This window comes from Nerophis lumbriciformis, linkage group LG39 (assembly GCF_033978685.3).
Source record: "Nerophis lumbriciformis linkage group LG39, RoL_Nlum_v2.1, whole genome shotgun sequence".
In the NCBI taxonomy this organism is placed as follows: domain Eukaryota; kingdom Metazoa; phylum Chordata; class Actinopteri; order Syngnathiformes; family Syngnathidae; genus Nerophis; species Nerophis lumbriciformis.
In genome coordinates, this window is record NC_084586.2 from 6390269 (window position 1) to 6402500 (window position 12232).

The 12232-nt window shown below is 41.0% G+C and overlaps 1 pseudogene; it reads left to right on the forward strand.

Moving 5' to 3' along the window:
- Positions 1-1131: 1131 nt before the first annotated feature.
- Positions 1132-12232, forward strand: part of LOC133577647 (aquaporin-3-like) — a 42552-nt pseudogene continuing 31451 nt past the window's right edge.

A 12232-nucleotide genomic window follows, 5' to 3' on the forward strand; every position in this document is an offset into this window, starting at 1 on the left:
GGAAGCAAAGATTGACCGGTTTTGGGCCATGCTAGGGAGAGATGGAAGATTCCAGACTCTCGTGCATTTGATGAAAGCACTTTTGTGCATGCCACACAGCAATGCATCATCAGAAAGGGTGTTCAGCATGGTTAGAAAAATAGTGACAGAGAATAGAACAAGGATGGACAATTCAACCCTTAACTCAACAATGAGTAGATGAGTGTTATGTGTGTGTATATGTGTAAATAAATGAACACTGAAATTCAAGTATTTATTTTATATATATATATATATATATATATATATATATATATATATATATATATATAGCTAGAATTCACTGAAAGTCAATTATTTCATATATATATATATATATATATATATATATATATATATATATATATATATGAAATACTTGACTTGGTGAATTCTAGCTGTAAATATACTCCTCCCCTCTTAGCCACGCCCCCAACCACGCCCCCTCCACCTCCCGAAATCGGAGGTCTCAAGGTTGGCAAGTATGCGGCAGCGGGATGTTTTTGATGAGCACGCTGTGGAGTAAACTTTAAGAACTCAGCCAACACGCCTCGTCTGCATCTTTTATGATTAGACAAGACAACACATATATTTACAAGGCCATTTTCAAGAAGGATATTTAAAGAGAAACCACATCTTGTGAGACCATGTCGGCCAAACCCGGAAGCTCCACTGGGTTCTACAAATTGTGAGTTAAGATATTTTATTTCTTTATTTTTTCACGTTTAATATGTTTTTTGCAATTTTAATTTTGACAGTACCACATAAGATATGTTTTAATTGCTGATGCGGGTTTATTGCGCCAGAAAATAACTCGTTTTGTACACTGCTGGTGGTGATTCAATGCCCAGTAAATGTGTTTCTGGATAGTTTCTCCAGCAACGGCCATGTGGTGACATCAATTATGGTATTTTGAGAGGTAATCATTGGACACACGACATCACTGAAGGCCTAGGTGGGAAACACACGGCCCGCCACTGGTGACAGCTGAGTGTAATAATCACATAAAAATAGTCAACCATTGATGGACAAAGTGTGTCTAACACACTGTAGCAGTAGCTTTCGGCTGAAGTGGAGAGAGAATATTCAGCGTTTGAAGATACCACTCGCATGATGGGCAAACAAAAGGACATTTTGGCCAAACTGGAAGGGACCTTTCGGATTCGACACACGCTCCTTCGCCATGGCATGGCGGAATGTTTGGGAACTCTCATCCTGGTGGTGAGTGTCGACTTTGTCCAGATCGCATGATTGCGGTTCTGCAGCAGAACACTGCTGAGTTCTCGGAGCTGATGGTGGCGCCAGATGCACCAGGTTTATGTATTAGGAAGAAAACAGTTTGTAGAAAATACTCAAATCTGCAGGATCCAATCCAATCCACTCTATTTATATAGCACATTTAAAAAAACAATAGAAGTTTCACAAAGTGCCACACAGAAGTAGAGACATGCATACGAGGAGAGTCAATAATATAAAACATTTAACTATAAAAGAATAAATACATAAAACTAGAGATGTCCGATAATGGCTTTTTTGCCGATTTCTGATATTCCGATATTGTCCAACTCTTAATTACCGATTCCGATATCAACCAATACCGATATATAAAGTTGTGGAATTAACACATTATTATGCCTAATTTTGTTGTGATGCCCCACCTGGATGCATTAAATAATGTAACAAGGTTTTCCAAAATAAATCAACTCAAGTTGTGGAAAAAAATGCCAACATGGCACTGCCATATTTATTATTGAAGTCACAAAGTGCATTATTTTTTTTAACATGCCTCAAAACAGCAGCTTGGAATTTGGGAAATGCTCTCCCTGAGAGAGCATGAGGAGGTTGAGGTGGGTAGGGTTGGGGGGGCGGGGTTGAGGTTGGGGGGTGGGGGTAGCGGGGGGTGTATAGAGACTTTGAACTGTTTTTAGCTTTTAACTTTTTGAACTGTCTTTAACTTTTAAACTGTTTTTATCTAACAAACTGTTCTTAGGGTAATTTATATTTGCTTTTTAATTGTGTATTTTTATTTCTGTTTTAAATGTTATTTTTTAGTCTGTCCTTTGCCTCTATTTCTTTGTGGTGTACAGCCCTTTGTTTTTCAACTGTGCTTGTTTTTAAAGGGCTTTATAAATAAAGTTGGTATGGTATGGTATGGTATATTGAAGCGTCCCAAAAGAGTTAGTGCTGCAAGAGGTTTTGGGTATTTGTTCTGTTGTGTTTATGTTGTGTTACGGTGCGGATGTTCTCCCAAAATGTGTTTGTCATTCTTGTTTGGTGTGGGTTCACAGTGTGGCGCATATTTGTAACAGTGTTAAAGTTGTTTATACGGCCACCCTCAGTGTGACCTGTATGGCTGTTGACCAACTATGCCTTGCATTCACTTGTGTGTGTGAAAACCCGGAGATATTATGTGATTGGGCAGGCACGCAAAGGCAAAGCCTTTAAGGTTTATGGCGCTCTGTACTTCTCCCTACGTCCCTGTACCACTCCGTACAGCTGCGTTTTAAAAAGTAATACATTTTACTTTTTGAAACCGATACTTAATATAATAATATAATATAATATAATATAATATATAATATAATAATAATTTCCGATATTACATTTTAAAGCATTAATCGTCCGATAATATCGGCAGTCCGATATTATCGGACATAAATACATCAGAGAAAATCAAATGGACTAAAATCACACAACTCTCATGCTGGTTTAAAGGCCAAAGAGTAAAAATATGTTTTAAGACAAGATTCAAAACTCATTAAAGAGGGAGCCGTCCGATTAGCAAGAGGGTATTGTTCCAAAGTTTTGGAACCACAGCAGAAAATGCACGATCACCTCTGGATTTTAAAAGAGTTTTGGGGACGACAAGAAGAAACTGATCAGCTGACCTCAGAGACCTTGTGGGGGGTGTGCATTTTTAAAAGGTCTGACATATTGTGGCGCTAATCTGTTAAGAGATTTAAAAGCAAACAACAAATGAATTCTACAATGAACTGGGAGCCAGTGAAGGGATGCTAAAATGGGCATAATGTGTTCCAGTGACGTGCAGTCACTAGAGTCACATCATGGAAAGAAAAAAAATGTTATTAAATTGTTATATGTATCCAGTGATTATACTATAAAGTTATTTTCCATTTAACTTCACCCGTTTTAGATTATTTTTATTTAAAATCGCTGAATTTTCACATTTGCCGTTCAAATACTGAGAAGAGGCACGTCACTGCGTTGTGCCTCACCATGGATTGCGGACTCGGCTAACTGCTGGCCTGCTGTGCAGTGAGACTGTATTGCTATATGAATTATATTATACATTTCCATAGTTTAGTTAGCTGAGGTATATAATGTACAGTGTATTTTGTCTACAGCTGTGTGTGTGTAAAGTATTTCTTGTGCTGAGCGATCATAAAACGGCTGCAAAAGACGCACTGGCTGAGGCTCGCAGTAATCCGCCTCCCGCACCCCCGCCGTAGAATGCACGGCAACCCCTGACGGGAGTGTTATATCAACTAAAGCCCACACTTAAACTTTCCACGTGCAAGATTGAATCTATTTAAAAAAGTTAGTTCATAAGAAGCCAAAAAGTGCAAAAACAATAATGTTCGTGTTGGAGGAGTTGTGAATGACTGCAGGGCCACAACATTAGGTACACCTGCAGACTGCAGGTGTATCTAATTCACAACTCCTCCAACACGAACATTGTTGGCTTCTTATTAAATAACTTTTGTAACCTATTTTTATGGGCTTTCCTCTTTGTGATGTTAAGTTCCTGTTATGCGCTGTTATACAGTATATGCCTTGAGCTCTTATTTTGAAGGCGCTAAGAGCGGAAGTGATGACACTTTTGAGTGGAGCGGAAGTTTTTGAAAGAAGGTAAATAAAGTGGTCCTCGTGTACACTGGAGCCTCCGTGTTTGTTATTTTGTAGTTTCATACAGTATAGGCGACATTTATAAACCCTCGTTTACACTTTCTTAAATAGATTCAATCTTGCACGTGGAAAGTTTAAGTGAGGGCTTTAGTTGATATAACACTCTCGTCAGGGGGTGCATTAATCCAGCACAACAGCGGCTCGTGGACTTATTTTATAAGTAAAGGTAAGACCATAATAACGTTTTTTTTAATTAAATGTGCTTTTTTGTGTGCTACAGTTTGTATGTGTAAAGTTAAAGTTAAGTTAAAGTACCAATGATTGTCACACACACACTAGGTGTAATGAAATTTGTCCTCTGAATTTGACCCATCCCCTTGATCACCTCCTGGGAGGTGAGGGGAGCAGTGGGCAGCAGCGGCGCTGCGCCCGGGAATAATTTTTGGTGATTTAATAACCCCCAATTCCAAGCCTTGATGCTGAGTGCCAAGCAGGGAAGAATGCTGGTATGAGCTTTTAAACATAACCCGTTAACTGCTGCCAATCAAATGGTGAATAAGATACTCTTTAGGGTTCATATGTTTGTAAATCTGACTGTGATGAAGTCAGTGCCTCACCAGCCATCAACCTCACTGCACGTCACTGATGTGTTCATGTTTTTTCGTGTTTTTTTTATTTTTAGGACGAACGCACGATTGCAAATCTCAGAGAGTACTGCAGTTTTCTGTAGTTCGGGGAGGGGGGGGCGGGGGGGTCTCTGTCAGCTCTTTCATTCAATCCAACTCAAGCAACACCACACAAACACACTTAAGGATTGCTTTTCTTTCCATTTTCCCCCACTCTTAGTACACCGAATGTGTTTATTCTTAAGCGGCAACCTCCATCTTTTATTCCCCGTCCTCATCTCCTTCAAATGAGCTCGAGATGAGTCCTCATGTAGCGTTAAGTGCTCTCCAAATGGGACGCGTTTTAAACCTACGGGGTGGAGATGAAAGCAAAACGTGTCTCCAGCCAGCACACTAAAAGAAAACCAGTGCTTTTCCTGGTGGCCCGCTGACAAGAAAGGCACCAGGTGAGGGCGCTGACATTTGGTATTCTGCTGGTGACATGTGTTGATTTCTGGGAGTCCTTTTACCAGGCCATGATGCCATGATATAAACATGCCATTGGTCAACGGGACAAGCCTCGGGGAGGGTAATGTACTGCAGCATATACAGTAGGTCGAGATTAATTTTTGCCTCATTCCTGTGAGCATCCTGCGTGTGAATGAAGCATTAAGGAGCGGGCAATGAGGTGGCGACTTGTCCAGGGTGTACCCCGCCTTCCGCCCGATTGTAGCTGAGATACACTGCAAAAAGTCGATGTTCAAAAACAAGGAAAAAACAAACAAAAATTCAAGCTGCAAGCAGCGTTTTTCGGGCCCGCGTATTTGGCAGGTGCTAGTCCTAAGTGTCCCAATACTTTTGTGTACTTGTAGTCTGAAGTGTCCCAAGACTTTTGTCTAGTGTACCTACCTTGTCTGCATTGTGTGGGCACGTTGGTGCTTCCTGCTTTAGAGCAGCCATCTTAAAAAACCAGCAGCGCAGCAGCAGCAGTGTAGCGGGTCTTTGAAGGGTCATAAAATCAAAACCGGAGCAGGTATCACAACTCTTTCACCAACTTTTAATCAGAAGGGTTCAATCTCTCTCCTGTGTTAGTTTGAAGCCGAAACAACAAACGCGCTCAGAGGAGATAATGTTTGAAGAAAGGGGACGGGTTTTTACAAAAATGTTGTGTTGAAGGGGGAATAGCAAACTTCCTGTATATTTTTGCTGGGGGTAGTCAATTTATGAAATGTAGGTCTAAGTGAGACCTACATAGAGGTTTTTGTTTCATGTCTCTCCGACCTTCCCAGTGTGAGTTACAGGCAGTTTTGTAGTATTTTTCTTCCGAGGAGCAGTTTTTTGTCAGTTTTATTAAAAAATTGCTGTAGAGCGCAATTTTTAGATTTGGGGTTAGGTTTTTTCATTATATCACAGTTTTAGCCAGTCCTGATATGTGTGTTCAGTTTGGTGAGTTTTGAAGCATGTTAAGGGGGTCAAATAGCAGCTCAAAGAGGCAAAAGTGACTGTTTTTAGTACTTTTTTGTCTTGAAGGGGGAATTGCCAACTTCCTGTAGATTTCAGCCCGAAGACATACAATTATGAGAACTAGGTCTAAGTCAGACCTACATAGAGGATTTTGTTTCATATTTTTCCGACCTTCCTAGTGGGAGTTACAGGCAGTCTAGTTTTTTTTGTTCCTAGGGGGCGCTAGAGCGCAATTTTGAGTTTTGAAGTTTGGTTCTTTGATAAAAAGTTTTGCCGTATATTACTGATGTGTGTGTAAAATTTGGTGAGTTTTGAAGCATGTTAAGGGGGTCAAAGTAGTGCGCAAAGCTGCGGAAGAATAATAATAATAATAATAAGAAAGAATAAAACGATCGAATAACAATAGGTCCTTATGTCCCATTGCATAAGGACTCCCTGTGGGAGTCCTTTTGCAATGGGCCATGGCGGGCCCTAATGAGGGGTATTTTATTTGAACTAAGCAAAATTATCTGCCAATAGAACAAGAAAATTTGGCTTGTCAAGACTTTCCAAAACAAGTCAAATTAGCTAACTTCAATGAACCCAAAAATATCTTCAAATAAGTATATTCTCACTAAAAACAAGTGCACTCAATATGTTGAAAAAAATTCTTATATTAAGTAAATGCTGGTGCCATTATCTTGACAGAATGATATGCGCTCGGCATTACATTTTTTGAAACCAGCAAACTTATACTAAAAAGTAATTTATTGTTCTTATTGGAAAGGCAACAAAGCAACCGCTTGTTACTCTCGGGGTCTACTCGCCGCTCAGGTAAATCATATGGTGTAAAGATGCATTTTTCCATCGATAACATGACATCATCGCGCCAAGTGCGTGCTCTTTCAGTCAATTAGTGTGCATATATATACAGCCAGGCCCCTGGCCAAAAAAATGTTTAATTGTAATTTTGAAGAATTCATCTGACTGTGCATGAACTATTTCTGTTCAAAATTGTTTGAAATGTCACATGTGAAATGTTTGAATATTAACTGTCAGTTTACTGTACTGTGCCAACTGTACTACTATATGAGTACTTATTTTCTATTGTTTCATTGAAAATAAAACAGCAAAGTCCATTTGGCTGTCATCTGTTTTAATTATGAGACACAATTGTGTCAAAGTCATGAAATTTTTTTTCCCATGCTTGAAATAAGAAATGATTACTTTAAAAAAGTAGTTTTATACTTGCGAGTGTTCATGACACAGCTTTGCATCAGTTGATATTCTAGTTTCAAGCATGTTTTACTCAATATAGGTCATAAAATCTCTGCAACAACCTGTAATATTTTACTGAAATCATTTAGGACCAAAACCCTTAAAACAAGTGAAACACTCTAACATAAAATCTGCTTAGTGAGAAGAATTATTTTATCAGACAGAAAACAAGCAAATATCACCCTTATTTAAGATATTTAATCTTACTTAGATTTCAGTTTTTGCAGTGTAGGCTCCAGCATCCCCGAAAGCGATAAGCGGTAGAAAATGGATGGACGGATGGGTTAGGTCATTTATTGGGAACAAGCTGCAGTGTGCTCAGACAACCACCAGGTATCATCTGTAAGCAGATAATAATGAATGATCTCTTTCTCTATCCGAGGTATTACGTCTTCACTTCGAAGAAACGCATTCTTCACGCATTCTTTCCTCACACTTTAAAGGGGAAATGCACTTCTGGGGGAATTTAGCCCACAATTCAGAATCCTTATGAAAGAAAAAAACACATGGTCTTTTTTTTAACTCCTATGTGTCAAAGTTAAGGTCCGCGGGCCAGATCCGGCCCACGAATGAATTATCTATGGCCCCCAGGATATTATTTGATTAGTATTACAAACCCCGTTTCCATACGAGTTGGGAAATTGTGTTAGATGTAAATATAAACGGAATACAATGATTTGCAAATCCTTTTCAACCCATATTCAGTTGAATGCACTACAAAGACTAGATGTTTGATGTTCAAACTCATAAACTTTTTTTTTTTTTTGCAAACAATAATGAACTTAGAATCTCATGGCTGCAACGTAGTTGGGAAAGGGCATGTTCATCACTGTGTTACACTCAGTAAACGTTTGGGAACTGAGGAGACACATTTTTTAAGCTTCTCAGGTGGAATTCTTTCCCATTCTTGCTTGATGTACAGCTTAAGTTGTTCAGCAGTCCATTGTGGTATTTTAGGCTTCATAATGTGCCACACATTTTCAATGGGAGACAGGTATGGACTACAGGCAGGCCAGTCTAGTACTCGCACTCTTTTACTATGAAGCCACGTTGATGTAACACGTGGCTTGGCATTGTCTTGCTGAAATAAGCAGGGGCGTCCATGGTAACGTTGCTTGGATGGCAACATATGTTGCTCCAAAACCTGTATGTACCTTTCAGCATTAATGGCGCCTTCACAAATGTGTAAGTTACCCATGTCTTGGGCACTAATACACCCCCATACCATCACAGATGCTGGCTTTTCAACTTTGCGCCTATAACAATCCGGATGGTTCTTTTCCTCTTTGGTCCGGAGGACACGACGTCCACAGTTTCCAAAAACAATTTGAAATGTGGACTCGTCAGACCACAGAACACTTTTCCTTTTTTTTTTTTTTTTTTTTTTGTGTCCTGTCCAGCTTCTCAGGCAAATCATATAGTTGATGTAGATGCCCATGTCGGCTGTTCAGATTTACTTTACAAAAGAGAAGTGTAGGATACTTCTCTTGTTGCCTTATTTGTATTTGACTTTATTAAATGTATTTATATTATCATTTAGTGCAGCCGGGCCGGAGCAGAAGGGGATAGAAAGAGAAAAAAAAAGAAGACAGAGGGGGAAATTGTGGGGACAAGAGGGGGATTAGACAGAGACAAAAACAACAACAGCAAACAACAACAACAATAGAGCAACATCAGCAAATATGACATGTACAAATATGATGGTAAAAGTAATAGCAAATAAGCAGTTAGCGAAAAATAAAAAATAATACAGAAATGACAATGAGCATTATTACACTACAAATGGATCAATACAAATACCAATAGAAATAGCGCTATTGATAATGAACAATACCAATAATTTACCTTTATTATCAACAATACAGTTTTTTAAATGCAACAATACATATACGTAATGATAACTTGAGATACGAAAGAATGCAGAAAAATGGAGGGAGAGAAAGAGAAGCAACCTACATTAACCTTGTAGATTGTTATAGTCACAATAGGTTAAGCTTTGTCAGTGTGCCATGTGTTACACCCAGTTTACAGTTTACCCTAGGGCAACAACGTTAATATATGTTTGATGAAATGTGATTATGTGCATAAGTGTAAGTATGCATATGTACTTGTATATGTACAGAATGTGTATATGTGTTTGTACAATGAATGTATATGTACAGAATGTGTATATGTGTTTGTACAGTGAATGTATATGTACAGTATGTGTATGTGTATGTTTGTATATTGAATGTGCGTGTGGATGTACGAACATTAGGTAGGTAAATATGTACTGTATTTGTGTATGTATGTGGGAGCGTAGGTACCTATGTACGTATGTGAGCATATGTGAATTTGCATGTACAATACATTCGACTCCCAGAGTGCGTGGGAGCCAGAGCACGGCCCCATCACCCCCGAGAGCCCAACCCACAAACAGTAGGCGTGGTGCCCAGGGAACCAGGGACCACCGCCCCCACGCAGCCAAGCCGGCCAGCGACAGGAACCCCAGAGCCCGGCCCACCGTACCGCCCACAAGGGCCAGCAGCAGGCCGCAGACAGACGCACCCGGCAGAGGACAGGGCACGAGAAAAGCAGGGGACAGCCAGACCCCAAGCCAGCGAGAGACCACACCCCACACGGGCAGAAAGGCGAGACGCCCCGCCCGAGGGACCCAGAGACTCCCCGCAACCGGACGGGAAGACCGCCCCCGCCCCACCGGCAACCGGGCCCCCACGAGCCCACCCCCCACCCCCGGAGAGCGCGGCGAGGCCAGCCCCAGGCCACCCCACCCAAATCGGCCGCCGCAGGACCACCCAGGCACAGGGCCACGGGAACCACCCACCCCACCCGCAGGGACCCCAACGATGGAGATGGAACAACCAGCAACCGCCCCGCCGAGCCCCCCCTCTGAGGGAGGGGAAAAATTAAAAAATAATATTAATAAAATATATATTTTTTTTAAAATAAATAAATAAATTTAAAAAAAGAATTAAAAGAAGATCACAGACATGCTGACAAACAAGGTCACTACCCCAGCAACTGGCCGACTCGCAGCACCTCGGAATACCTTGCAGCACCAAGCTACCACAATAGACGCAGGGACTAGGCCCAACAGGCCCCAACCAAGACGGGCACCCGGAAGGGATGGACAGCGGGACCCAGGAGCTCCAGACACGCAGTTTGGATGCAGTAGCCTGAGGCGTCGACCCCCGTCTGACAGGCAGGCCCAGAGCGTACCCCCAGAAATATATATACATACATACATACATATATACATACACATACACACATACATGTATACATACCCACACATACACATATATACATATACATACACATATGTACACATACACATATACAGGTAAAAGCCAGTAAATTAGAATATTTTGAAAAACTTGATTTATTTCAGTAATTGCATTCAAAAGGTGTAACTTGTACATTATATTTATTCATTGCACACAGACTGATGCATTCAAATGTTTATTTCATTTAATTTTGATGATTTGAAGTGGCAACAAATGAAAATCCAAAATTCCGTGTGTCACAAAATTAGAATATTACTTAAGGCTAATACAAAAAAGGGATTTTTAGAAATGTTGGCCAACTGAAAAGTATGAAAATGAAAAATATGAGCATGTACAATACTCAATACTTGGTTGGAGCTCCTTTTGCCTCAATTACTGCGTTAATGCGGCGTGGCATGGAGTCGATGAGTTTCTGGAACTGCTCAGGTGTTATGAGAGCCCAGGTTGCTCTGATAGTGGCCTTCAACTCTTCTGCGTTTTTGGGTCTGGCATTCTGCATCTTCCTTTTCACAATACCCCACAGATTTTCTATGGGGCTAAGGTCAGGGGAGTTGGCGGGCCAATTTAGAACAGAAATACCATGGTCCGTAAACCAGGCACGGGTAGATTTTGCGCTGTGTGCAGGCGCCAAGTCCTGTTGGAACTTGAAATCTCCATCTCCATAGAGCAGGTCAGCAGCAGGAAGCATGAAGTGCTCTAAAACTTGCTGGTAAACGGCTGCGTTGACCCTGGATCTCAGGAAACAGAGTGGACCGACACCAGCAGATGACATGGCACCCCAAACCATCACCCAACCATGCAAATTTTGCATTTCCTTTGGAAATCGAGGTCCCAGAGTCTGGAGGAAGACAGGAGAGGCACAGGATCCACGTTGCCTGAAGTCTAGTGTAAAGTTTCCACCATCAGTGATGGTTTGGGGTGCCATGTCATCTGCTGGTGGCAAGGTCTTCCTTTTGAATATCACCATGGGTGGAAGTTTCTGGCCATTAGCATGGCAAGCTAGAACCACAGTGAAGGATGACTTCTCATTCCCTGTGGTGCGAATATTCACCGTACGTGCTCCCGTTGTATCCACAGTGCGGTTCACAGGAATATCAGTTGCTGTGAAATAGTAATCCGTGTGCGGATGGAGACATTGCGTCTTTTCATGAACCGGATCCCTGTCGCTTAGTAGGAGCCATTTTGTGGTCTTTACAGATGTAAACACACAAAGGAAATGAAACGTACGGTAATATCCGCGCGCTTTTTCTTCTTCTACGCGGGCGGGTGGTTGCTTACAGTAGAAGAAGAAGCGCTTCCTGTTCTATGGGGGCGGGTGCTTACCTTGGCGGTTGCTTGCGTAGAAGAAGAAGCGCTTTCTGTTCTACCGGGAAAAAAGATGGCGGCTGTTTACCGAAGTTGCGAGACCGAAACTTTATGAAAATGAATCTTAATATTAATCCATATATAAAGCGCACCGGGTTATAAGGCGCACTGTCAGCTTTTGAGAAAATTTGTGGTTTTTAGGTGCGCCTTATAGTGCGGAAAATACGGTAAGTGTTTGATGAGCATTCCTCAACTTGATCAGTATTTATTGCCACCTTTCCCAACTTCTTTGTCACGTGTTGCTGGCATCAAATTCTAAAATTCATGATTATTTGCAAAAAAAAAAAAGTTTATCAGTTTGAACATCAAATATGTTGTCTTTGTAGCATATTCAATTGAATATGGGTTGAAAAGGATTTGCAAATCATT